Genomic DNA, 12,816 nt, shown 5'->3' with positions numbered 1-12,816 from the left:
CCCCTGCGCTCCCATTGGCCCGCCCCGCGACGGCGTTCCGCCTCTCTTTGCTGGCAATTAGCCTAGCCGCGCCCCCCTTGGAGGGCTTGGACCGCGTGGCGCGTCAGCAATGCGGAGGGGAGGGGGATCACTTCCGCGGGAGGGGGCGGATTTTTGCTCCCCGCTTTTTTAATGCGGCTTTTCGGAGCAAAGCAGGGGAAGGGGTGGCCTGTTGGGGCCCCGCAGCCCCTCCGACTAGGAGACCCCCTGCCTTCGGCCCGACCTGGGCTGCAACGAGGCCGCGGCCGCCACGCAGCAGCCGGGAGTCGAGCGTTCCCGCATCTTTGCTGCCCTCTAGCGAGCGTCGTGCGGGTTGCGGACGCGGTGCAGACGCCCGGCTCAGCCGTTTTCGTTCGCAGCTGTTCGGTCCTTCCGCCTTGACTACTGTATCGTCGTTCAAGTTCACCGTGATAAGACCTGTAATTTCAATTACTGGTGACTAATTTTGCTTTTTTCCCCCCTTCCTCCCTTCCGTCTCGTGCGGCGCATTGTCTGACATGGTACCACCGATAGGGGTCACTGACTGGACTCGCACATTACCCTACAGCGGAGTTTTTCAAGCTTGGCAACTTTAAGATGGGTGGACTTCAACTCCCAGAATTCCCCAGTCAGCATGCCACTGTTCCCCAACGATACTGGCTGGGAAATTCTGAGAGTTGAAGTCCACCCATCTTAAAGTTGCCAAGTTTGAAAAACACTGCCTTAAAGCTTCAGCTATAAATCAGTGTGCATAAAACAACATATCTGAAGCAAAAAAAAAAAATGCACGGAGTTTTCATTGAACTGTCTCAAACTGGGTCCACACATCCCACCAAGGTAGTTTGCTTGGTTTTCGCCCTGCATGTGCAGCTTGCAAATCAGAATTCAAGGTTTAAGACAATGAGCCAAACAATAGTCACTCAACAAAACATGGTTAACTGAATCATAACATTTGAACCAAACCAACCCCACAATTGCCAGAACATCCTCCAAAGCAGGGTGATTATTTTTCCTTAAACCAACTAAGCCAGACTTCTCCAACTAGATCCTGCCACATGTGTGGAAACTGCCGCTTTCAGAAACAAGCAAGTTACTGTAGAAGTTAAAAAAATTAAAGCACACACATGCACAATCAAACCTCACAGCTCACTTTCCTGATTGGTTTACAGAGACTTTCCCCACAAAGGAAACAGTCATCCACCCATTTTTTCCGGGCTATGGCAGGAGAGAATCACCATCAGTGCTGTTGACAAAGGTGCTCTGATCTGGCACGATCACTCACTGGGTGATCTGCTGCACTTTCATCAGCCCAAATGCAAAGGCAAACAGCCAATCTGTCAGCTCAACTGAAAGATAACCATAGAATCTTCATTTTGAACGATGGTTGCATTTTGCGACTGGTTGCTCTAAGACAGTGTTTCTCAACCTGGCCAACTTTAAGATGGGTGGACTTCAACTCCCAGAATTCCCCAGCCAGCCATGGGAATTGGCTAGGGAATTCTGGGAGTTGAAGTCCACCATCTTAAAGCTGCCCAGGTTGAGAAACACTGCTGTACGAGTTGTCTAACCTTGTGATCCAGCATTCTCATTGGTTTTCCTTTTCTTCTGCATTGCATCTTTGTAGACTGCAAACTGCAATTAGTTTTTTTTTTTTTAAATTGATGGGTAAGTCATTCTTGGCTACAGAAGGCAGCAGGGTCTAACTATTTTGGCAGAAAGGCAAACAGGGTCAGGATTTGGAGAGAAGAACACCAGGGATTCCTAGATTGCGAGGAGGAGGGGAACTGGAACACATACTTCTTTGGTAATGCTGCCAAAAAGGCTTAGCACCCAGAGGTCAAGGCTGGTTTCTTTATCTTTTATAGCCTTTCCAGCTGCACAGCAGAGTAAAATCCAATCTTGCTCTAATATGAGGCCCTCCAGAAGTCCTAACTTCAACTTCCAGAATTCTGAGCCAGCCAATCCAAATGCGTTGCATTGCACCACATACAGAGAGCATCAGATTGAGTAAATGCTTTAAGTCAAGAGGAGACAGAGATAGGATACCCATTTGCAACCCGATCCATTTCACTGCCTAAATCTGCTGCTTGTTAGATCCATCCATAAAAGTAAGGGTAGAACTCACAGGGAAGAGTATTGAAATAATCACTGCTCAATCTTTTAAAGCTCCGCCTCCTCTAGATTTTTAAAATAATGGGCCTGTAACTATTGTGCTTAGTTGCTATGTACGAGTTCAAAAGTTTGTAACCAAGGTGGATTTAACTTTTAGAGAAGCTCTTTGGAAGAAGGTCAGTCAGAGCTGACTTGGAAGTTGGTTTAGATGACCTGGGAAGTTCCTTCAAAAGTCACCATTTACTGAAGGTTTTATTTATATTTGGGTGTGGGTTAAGTTCTGAGTTGGCAGCAGCGTCTTTCTCTCATCCTAGTTTTCATGTAGGGATTTTTATGGGAAAATGTCTTCATAGCATTTGGGGGGAGAGAATTTTAGGGGAGGCTTCCAAGCCATCCTCTGGGTTCCACAACTAGTGGAGCAATCTACCAGGCAGGCAGGCCATCCGCCTTCACAACCTCATTAGTGCCGTCCCGTGGAGTGGCAGAATTAAAATGATTTCAGTTTCTGGTGCCTCATTTCAAAGCTGATATTAATTCCCAGACAGCTTCCTTTCACAGTTGCCAATTGTCTCCTAGGAAGGAGACAAAAAGCAAAATCTGCACACTTAACTTGCTAATGTGATTCTGCTAAAACACTAGACAACACAAGCAGAACTCTAAATAAAATGGGTATGCTGGCATGTTAGCCATGCAGTATAGACCAGAAACTGTATGTAGTACCAAGGCTTTCTTGATACCCACTCACTACCCACCAGTTTCCATCACCATTCCATTGAACTACCACCACCACCACAGCTCTGACAGACCCTGGCATTTATACATTTATTATTTAAATTTATATCACCGCCCATCTCCCCCAACGGGGGACTCTGGGCAGTTTACAATAAGAAAACCCAAGTACTCTATCTTCTGCCCTATTGTCTATCTCAGGCTGTGTTCGTACATTGCACTGAACTATGATTTGTTGAACAATCCACAGTTACCTGCATTCACCCAACACACTATACTATAATATCGTTTCTTTGGGTTTAGCCCTTTTATGGCTCAGCCATACAATATTGTGGTTCTGTGGTTCCCATTAATTCACTCCTGCAAGAGAAGTTGGAGGCTGCAAAAAGCCTTGGTATCTATTCAGCATTAACTGTGGTTAAGGAGTGACCTGGAGTATCAGAACTGAAACAGTTCTCCTCTGATTCATGCATCTAGATGGTGGTCCAGTTTTGCAGTGGGAAAGAAGTGGCATCTGTACAATTCACTGCATATTCAACCATGTAAATCATTGCAGTTCAGCGTGCAAATGAATGTATTAAACCCCACTACAGTCTAGGGCCAGGACCAGCGTGTGTATGTATCAGCAAGCATCAGGTTCTTTTGTTCCTGGTAGCATCAATAATAAATGGATGAGATTGACCCTTACCCTTGGCATGGTTCTCTGCATAACGTTTTGGCAATCCTCAAATAAAAGGCATTTGACTGCAAGCTGGTGGGGAAACCAAGCTTTTCAAGATCAGTTTAACTATTAAGCTTAGCCAGTTAAGGTGTTAAGAAGCCTAGCCAAGTCAGGCACCTTGAGGATTTTCACAGATGTTTACTTGTGAAAACTATCCCATCTATTACAACCTTCCCAATCCGGCATTCTTGAGATAAGCTGGAACTCCAGCTCTAAGAATTTCTGGGGATTTCTGAGAATTTTCAGCTTCTTCCAAATGTAGTTGGCCTGCTGCTCCCACCCCACCCAACCAGCCTGTCACATCATTCTGAGAATCAGAAGCCAACTCTGAGAACGATTCCTGCAATATAATTTCATACGCATCATAGTAAATGCATAAAATGCAGAGCTTTTCCTCTCAGGATATGCTCCCACCTTACTTGATGAAATGTCCAGGGAAACTCAACAAATCTGTCCGCTCTTCTACAAGGTTGGCCTAGTGGATATTGATAGGGTCCCCACAATGTGGGAATCCAATTTCTACTGAACAAAATACAGTTGGATGGATTCACACAACCACATAAAGACCAAGGTCTCCCCCATCTTACATGCATGGGGCTCTGCACAACTGCTTCATTAGCACCCACTATCCAAAGACAGGAGTCAAAACATACCTGTTGAGATGAAATTGGTAGGCAGAAAATGGCTATAGATTAAATCCTGTAAAATACAAGTCCTCCTTTGTGTGTGTTCTACATACAGGGAAATACAGATGCTTCTTTGTCTCTCCTACAGAATATGCAGATCTTTTGGAAGCTAATGCTAGTCTGACACAAATAGTTCAACGCCGATGGAAACCCCCCTGAAGACCAGGTCTGGGCTTCCCAGAGCATTCATAGGACATTGCCTCATAAAAGAAGCCATAGAGGCCATTTATCTTCAAACCAGAGATGACAGGCAATGCTCTTGTCTTGGTGGCCGTAATTTTCATAACCAGCAAAGTGGTGGTAATTACGGAAATTGTAGGAGAACTGAAAAGATGGGTCTCCTAGATTGTTCCTTTTGCCGTCTGCACGGAGGACTCTTCGATCATCCGTAGGTTAAGGCTATTACCTTATTCCAACAACAGAATAGAAAGAATAGGGAAATAAAGCAAGGAAGATGATTTTTCATCTGGGCAAGATATGAGTTTTTGACTAGGGGATGTTTTATCCCCTAGTCAACTTGAATGTTGGAAGGAGTCAGGCATCTTCCCTCCTCTGGACATCTGGAAGATCAAAAGAACGCTTCCCTCCTTAGAAGAGAATAAAGAACTTTTGTGTATAAAAGGGAGTTGAAACAAGGAGCATTTTGAAGGTCCACTTCTGACAAATGGGTGCTTTGAATCTTCCCATCACCTGATATTTTCCCTGGCCAGCTTAATAGTTGAGTTGGTAAGTGTGTGTGTGTATTTACAAAGTCTGAGCTCGATGGCTTTTTAATAAAGTTTATTTGACTTGAATTATTGTGAGGATTTTAACTATGTAGTGCTGGGTTTCTCAGCCAGGGTTCCATGGAACCCTTGGGTTCCACAAGCAGTCACTCAGGGTTCCCTGGGAGATTATGATTTATTTAAAAAATTGTTTCAAATTCGGGCAACTTCACATTAAAGAGGTAGGTTTCATTCTTTATTTTTAGTTTAAGAACACCGTTAATGCATCTATACAGGCCTACCCAAGAAACAAATAGAATAATTTTGTAACTTCTGGCCTATCTTTGAGCCTGAATGTGCAGGGGTCCCCTACGGCCTGAGAAATATTTCAAGGGTTCTTCCAGGGTCAGAAGGTTGAGAAAGGCTGCTGTAGTGGGTGGTTTCTGCTTTGGCAGGTGTTTAAGGTGCAAAGTGTGACTGTGACATAAATACATGTATATGTACATCCATACATATACACTGCCAAATTTTCCCTTTATTATCTCTTTTATTAGGAGATGGACCATCTCAAAAAGAATCAGAGATAATAAGGAAATATTTGTCAATGTTTTGTAATATTTTCTTAATTGCACCTATGTTTGATTTATGCTACCCAAATCAAATCATACTACCACCTTACTTGGTAGTATGTCTTACTGATCTCCATAGAACTTATTTTTGAACACACAAGACCAGGATAAATCCCAATTACAATCTAATGAAATGCCTATTCGCTCTCCCAATAATCTAAAGGCAACATAACAAATACACATTACACTGGACCAAAATTTGCTTATTAAGTATTTAGCATAATGTATGAGCTCTGTACGGTTCAGTATTTGAAATTATCAAACTGACTTATACTTCACATTCAAGGCAATATAATTAATTAGTTACAGTCCCAACTGTTACTTAAATTATTTGGATTTCCTTCCAAAGTACATGATTTTGAGGCCATTGGCTTCAAGGAAAACAGAAAAAAGTTGTGTAGGACACAGGGAAAATGTGGGTAAATCTAAGCTAACATCCTCTATCATCTTGCTCTCTTAAAAAGGCCTCATGGCAGGGGATGATGAGAACTGTAGTCCAATATACCTGGAATGCACTAGCTTGGGCAAGGTGAAACCCGAGATATGCCCGGGGAAGGAATTAGCGAAGCAAGGTATTTTTATCAGCTAACCTCAATCGATTTTCATTTGGCACTCTTATCCAAACTCAACATGGAAAAGTCAGATATAATAAAAGCACAGACATACGAACTGGAGAACAATTTTATTTTGGAATTTAATTAGCCATATTGCTGGATGATCACTGGCAAACAGAGTTTTCTGCCTCCCTCTTTTCTCCTTTTTAGTGATCTAGAGTTCTACAGCCCAGATACAAAGGTCTGAAAAGGACTGTAATAAATTAGTTAGCCTTCAGGTTATCACACAGCTATTTAGTGTTTCCACTCAATACTGCTTCCTTCTAAACTGGAAGCTGTAAAGCAGGTTGACTGACGATATATGGAAAATAATGTCACTGGCTAGCCCCCTCTTAGCAGCCATGTTGGCTGAGAGTTCTGGGATTATAGGTCCAACCTGGGGGAAGATTGATGTAGCATAGGAAATTTTTGTGGAACTCTATGTCTGCCATTTGAATTATTTTGTGGAATTCTATGTCTGCCATTTTGGAATGAATGGCAGTTGAACAAAGAATGCTGTCCTGCCATGTGGCTTAGATCCATCTTCATCCTTCATGGCAGTGAGTCTGTCCATAAGCCGGACTCTTAGGTCTGCTTCTCTAGTTATGTGAACACTGCTAACAAGAAGGGGCATTTTGTCAAACAGAAATGCCTACAGTTTTCCAAAATCAGTTATCTCTGGCCAACTTTAATGGATCTCAGAAAGCTCAGCAGATCTTGTTGATACTTGGAGGAGAAACCATCAGGAGATTCTAGAAGTAGAGGTGACGCTGGAAAGTTGAATACCCTGGAAGAAGGCAATGGCAAATCACTTGTGACAGTTGCTGAGAGAACTGGGTGGACAAAGCTTCAAGGAAACTCCTTAGTAGAGTAGCGCAGCACAGGGTAGAGGTTATGGGAGAAACAGGACAGGTCCAGGTTTATGCTCAAACATGAATTCTTACTTGATGTCTTTGGGGTAGTCACTATTTTGCAGTCAATCCTGCATCACAGGACTGTTATTGCAGAGATACAATTGAAGAACGGGAATATCACATAGGCCGCTTTGAGTCTGACAACCTCTGCCTCTGACTATATCCGGGAGGAGGCCTCCTCAATCTTCTTGTACCTCCAATTCGCTCGGTGAAAATGCCCCGCATATTACTCTGAGCAAGTCTGAGCAAGCTTGGGGCTCTTAGGGAAGGCATGCAAGTCTTGTCTGCAGGCTCTGTCCAGGGGCATCTTCAGTTTTGCACATATTCCTCCTATCCAGGGTGCCTTTGACTACCACAGGAAAGATAAACGCTCTAGGAGAAAGAAATATCCTGGTACCATCTACTACACAGTACCAGAATATTTCTTTATCCTAGAGCACTTATCTTTCCTGGGTAGTAAAAGGCACCTTGGATAGTCTCAGTGCATGTTAGAAGACAATAGGTTTGGTTGCCAGTGGCAAGGTGTTAGATCTAGGTGATTCAAGCAAAAATTAGCAAAAGTTGTGGTTCTCTCTTTCCCCATCTTTTAGGCTGTTAGGCTATGAATAATGTGGTTATGTGTGGCAGGAAGGCTAGTGAGAATTCTTGGGGTTGGGGTCAGACTTATGGGTCACTAGTAGGTGGAGCCCGCTGTGTATTTGCCCTTTGGTTGATTGAATTTATTTTTTACTGGGCATCTTTTATGTTTTTTTCTATCGCTTTTATATGTGCATTTCTGTTTTATGCTTGTTAGCCACCCAGTTATTTCATTACAATGGGCAGCCATATCCATTTGCATAATAAATAAAATAAAAATAAACCCAACATGAAATCTGGGATCAATGATAATTTAATAATAATTTATTAAACTTGTATGCTGCCTGACTTCAATGGTTCTGGGCATCAAAATCCCCTGATGTATTTTTTAAAACGTCCTTGCAAGTGACTTGCTTCAAAGTGAGTTACACCATGCCTGTTGGTTTTGCAAAGATAATTTCAAATACTGAACCATATGTAGCTTGTACATTATATGGTAATGGGAATTTGAAAAATAAACAAATAAATAAATAAATAAGTGTAGCTCATACATTACACTAAATGCTTAATAAGCAAATTTTGGTCCAGTGTAATGTGCATTTGTTATGTTGCCTTTAGAGCAGGATTCACAACCAGGGTTCCGTCGTACCCTAGGGTTCCGTGAGAGGTCACCAGGAGTTCCCTGGGAGATCACGATTTATTTAAAAATGTATTTCAAATTCAGGCAACTTCACATTAAACAGGCAAGTTTCGTTCTGTATTTTTAGTTTAGGAACACTGTTGATGCATCTATGCAGGCCTACCCATGAAACGAATATGATAATTTTGTAACTTCTGGCCTATCTTTGAGCCTGAATGGGCAGGGGTTCCCCGAGGCCTGGAAAATATTTCAAGGGTTCTTCCAGGGTCAAAAGGTTGAGAAAGGCTGGGTTAGATGACTAGGAGAGTGCATTATTATCTTTGCTCTGTGCTGGGGGTCCCACATTGGACCTTAATAGCAATGCAGCAGCGACCAAAAGGGGGAAAGAGTGTAGAGGAAATTGCAATTTAAGATGGAAACTTTATGCATCCTGCTACGTTTTATTTATTCATTTATTTATTTAATATCCCTCCTTTATTATTTTTATAAATAAGTCAAGGCAGCAAACATATGAAATACTCCTCCCTCCTCCTATTTTCCCCACAACAGCAACCCTGTGAGGTGAGCTGGGCTTAGATGAGTCCTAAGGCGGGACTAGAACTCATTGTCTCCTGGTTTGTGGACACTTCAATATAAATAAAAACATGTGATCCCTTTACATTCTTCAGGCTGATAGTAAAGAATAAAAAATACAGAAAAGTGAGGTACTGAAATGATTTTAAAAATTTAAAAGATGTAAGAATTTTGATAGCTCATTTTCCCTTCCCTTCCCTTCCCTTCCCTTGTCCCTAGCCACCAATCACTACTTAAGTATTTGTATTTTTCTTGAAATATTGAAGATTGTTGCTTATATTTAAATTGTTTCATCTATTTTTTAATTGATCGCTTAACTTTTTATTAAAAAAACACGTTCTAAATGTCTACACCTGCCTTACTGTATGTAGGGGAGCATTTTTGCTTGAATTTAGCTCAAATTCTGTTATGAATATATGCGGTCAGTTTTGCCATCACTGACTATTCTCCAATTTCGGTCTCCCATTCATGTATTGTCAGCAGTGTTTTACTTTTCCAGTGCTGTACCAGACTGGCTCTTGCTGCTGTCAATATGCATCCTAAGAATTCGTGATTTTTTTTTTTTGGTTTGTTTGTTTATGCTGTCTGGAATTATTCTTAATAAAAATATTTGTGGTTTCAACTCAAATTCTATTTTTAAGCTTTTTTGAATGTTTTGGTGTATTTCCTTCCAATACTTTTGGGTTGTTGTTTCTTTCACATAAACACAAATGGTAAAAATTTCCCGCTTTATTATGGCATTACTGGATGATGTTTTTCTGAATAAGCTTTTAATTGGCTTATTTAATATTGCAAAACCACCACAGGTTCTGGCTGCTGCAAAGGAAGTGAGCTGGAAGTAGCGTGGGCCTTGGAAACAGCATTCAGACCCGAACTTAAACTCTCTTGAATGGTGACAGAAATACCTATAGTAGGATGACGCAGTCGATGCTTCCCAAAGGCATTGGGAATGGGGTGGGGGGGAGAAAGTATACTGAGAAGAACCAAGAGTTAAAGTCCTTGGGAGCATTCTCAGCATGACTGCTGACTTCTACGGAACTTCCTCATTTCAAATTACAGTGGGTGTAACATGGTGAAACATCCTGCTGATTGTATGCTGGTGTGGACTTTAGATTGTAAAGGGTCATCACATAAGTTTAACACCATGTAGGTCACTGAGTGTACAATGAGTTAAACACGAAGCCAGAAGCAAGTCATCTTTGTTGACATCTGAATGGGAACAAGGAAAGCTGCAGTAAAGGCTGCATTCAAACATTTCATTGCACTGTTATTATGACTTGATGTGATATGTGAACCGAGTCACTACAGGGCTTAAATCATGGCTTTAGGTGTCAACCACGCCATTGTTCTCTTGAACAGCCTGAATTATCTGTTCCCAAGTTGTTCAGGGCCGCCAAAACATCCTGTCCCACAAGAACTCTGGGGAAATTAATTTGGCAGCCCCATGTTAGCTGGGTAAGCTGAGTTACACCTGCTTTTCCTCTAGCTTCTGGCAGCTCTGCCATGCGGCAGGCTGTGTAACCTATGCCCTTTTCTTGCTCCTAATTTGAAGAAATGATTAAATGACTTGGTGGCGGGGGGGGGGGAGTTTGCTGTTCAGTGTCCTGTTTCTAAAAACTAATGCAGAGATGCTGCTGGTTCTGTTTTGCCTGAGCAAGTATCAAGACCAGGATAGACCTGACTAGCTCTCCTTCATTGGCAGGAGAATGCCTGCTCCACAGAGGCTGCCACAGCCAGTCACAGAACCAAGGTTTATCTGAAGGCCAAAGGATTGCTCCTCATCCTCCGGGATATTCCCTAGCACCTCAGGGAAAAGAAAAATCACCCTTTCACTTTTTCTCTGGGCATGTGAGCATGCTTCCAAAGAAAGACTGGATTGCAGATATATCCACCCCACTTTCATCATATAAGAATGATGATTGCATTTGCAAGTGGGCACAGAAGTGTTCTTGCAAACAAAGATGCCAAAGGCACTTCGTTTTGCTACATGCCAGTCCCCCCCCCCCGCTTTTTTTTTAATTAAAAGAATCTTAAAAAAATAAAAGTCGTGAGATGGGCCTCAAGGGAGGCATCCACAAGAGCCAAGGGTCTGTCCTTCCATCATGATCAACTTTACACCGATCTGTTCTGTGATCAGTTGTTGCACTTGGGAGTCAAGCTCTAACATCTTCAGCATGCTTGTTTGCAAACAAGCAAACTACACAAGAGTTTAAGATACTAAAAGTGCAAACTCTGTTATTGCTAGCACACGGAGCAGTGCTCACATCAGAATAGAAATGCTGTGTTTTTTTAAAAAAAAGATTACAATGCAAGCAGCCAACATCTCCCTAAAACAATGTTTTAAAAGAATATAAGGCACTTATATAACTCAAAGAGTGCATATCCTGAAATCGTCTGTGCCCCAAATTAAATCCACTCTTCAGTGGCCCTTTCTCGGTGGTGTACATTGTGAAGAAATTGCTCTACACGGCAAGGAACTAAGCTGGGCTCATTTTCTCACTAGCAACGTACAGCATCATCCAACGTCATCCAGCCATTGTACCAAAGCAACCGTAACGAAGACAGGCTTTCTCTCATGCTAACAATGTCCAGGTAATGACTATGAAGAGGCTATAAATCACTAGTGGGGAAACGAGCTATAGGTAGTCAAGAAAGCCAGCTCTTTAAAGGACATAAAGGCAACATATCCAGACAGCCTCCTTGGTGGTCCATTTCAGATCAGAATTACAAAAAAGAAGTTGAGTAATTATACAATACTGCTGCATAGGGGAGTATCATGGAAAATCAGGATTCGATACTTAAACTTTATATAAAGTCACTGCTTCGTCATTCTTCATTAAAAGGGAGGGTGATACAGCGGTCAAGCATCTTAGCTCTTTCTTGCCACCTGACAGTGCCAAAATAATTTTGTACAGATTTTATTCCCTACGCTGGTAGCCCTCCCTATAATTGCTACCTAAGCATACCCCGGATCCTGTTTCTGGCACTCTTGTAGCACCCAGACATCAAAAGGAGGCTGAGGGAACCACCCCTCCCATCAATCTAGCTGAAGTATGCAAATGGCATTGAAGGGTTTCATACATTCTGCCTACCTGCCATTAAACCAATATTATTGATTGTTGTTATAGGCTGGGTGATGGCTGGGGAGACTGGAAGAAGGAAAGCTAAAAGTACCTGTCAGCAAAGGATATGTCAATCCTGAAGAATACAATTAAAAGGAGAATCGGATTAAGGAGACTCTAGGTCCGTATAATTAAACTACCATCCTTTTTTCCACTTCCTTCCCAATTCTTTTTTTCTTTCTGTCCATCTATGATGTATCAATCATCTTCAAAAGTGTGCTTATAGGAACCAAATAAATAAGGAAAGCGTTGTCACCTCCTAAGGCGGCACCCAAGAACTGACATCAACATTATGCACTGACACCTGAAAAGGAAAAATGCAAACTATATTCACCATGAAATAACTTTAACACTGCATTTTGAAAGAAAAAAAAATTAAAACCTATCCACAAATGAGTTGATGCATTCAGATCAGATTAAATCTGCTTGCCCAACAACAAGCATCAGTTGCTGTTAAATTTAAGCTTTCAGTATCTACTCATCCGAAGTACCATGATTTGGGGAATTTCTGCCAAAAGAAAAAAAGGGGGGGGGGACTTTTTTGGGTTGAATTTTGTGGTTTTAATCTTGGCATTGTGTTTTGTAGGATTTTATCACTGAAGCCATTTTTATAAACAAGTACCTGGTTAGACTGTAAGACTGAACGTAGAAATTAACTCACAAGTGATTTTTGTAAAATCCTGTGGGAGCCTTTTGGGGGGCGGCTAGAGGGGGGGCACAGAGTCTGTTTGCTCTAGAGAAAGCTGAAGCAAAAGAGATGCCTTCAGCTGCTGTTCTTCCATACCAGTTTTTGGCCTTC

Source organism: Candoia aspera, chromosome 9 (assembly GCF_035149785.1).
Source record: "Candoia aspera isolate rCanAsp1 chromosome 9, rCanAsp1.hap2, whole genome shotgun sequence".
NCBI classification, from domain to species: domain Eukaryota; kingdom Metazoa; phylum Chordata; class Lepidosauria; order Squamata; family Boidae; genus Candoia; species Candoia aspera.
Note: the sequence above shows the minus strand (reverse complement) of the source record.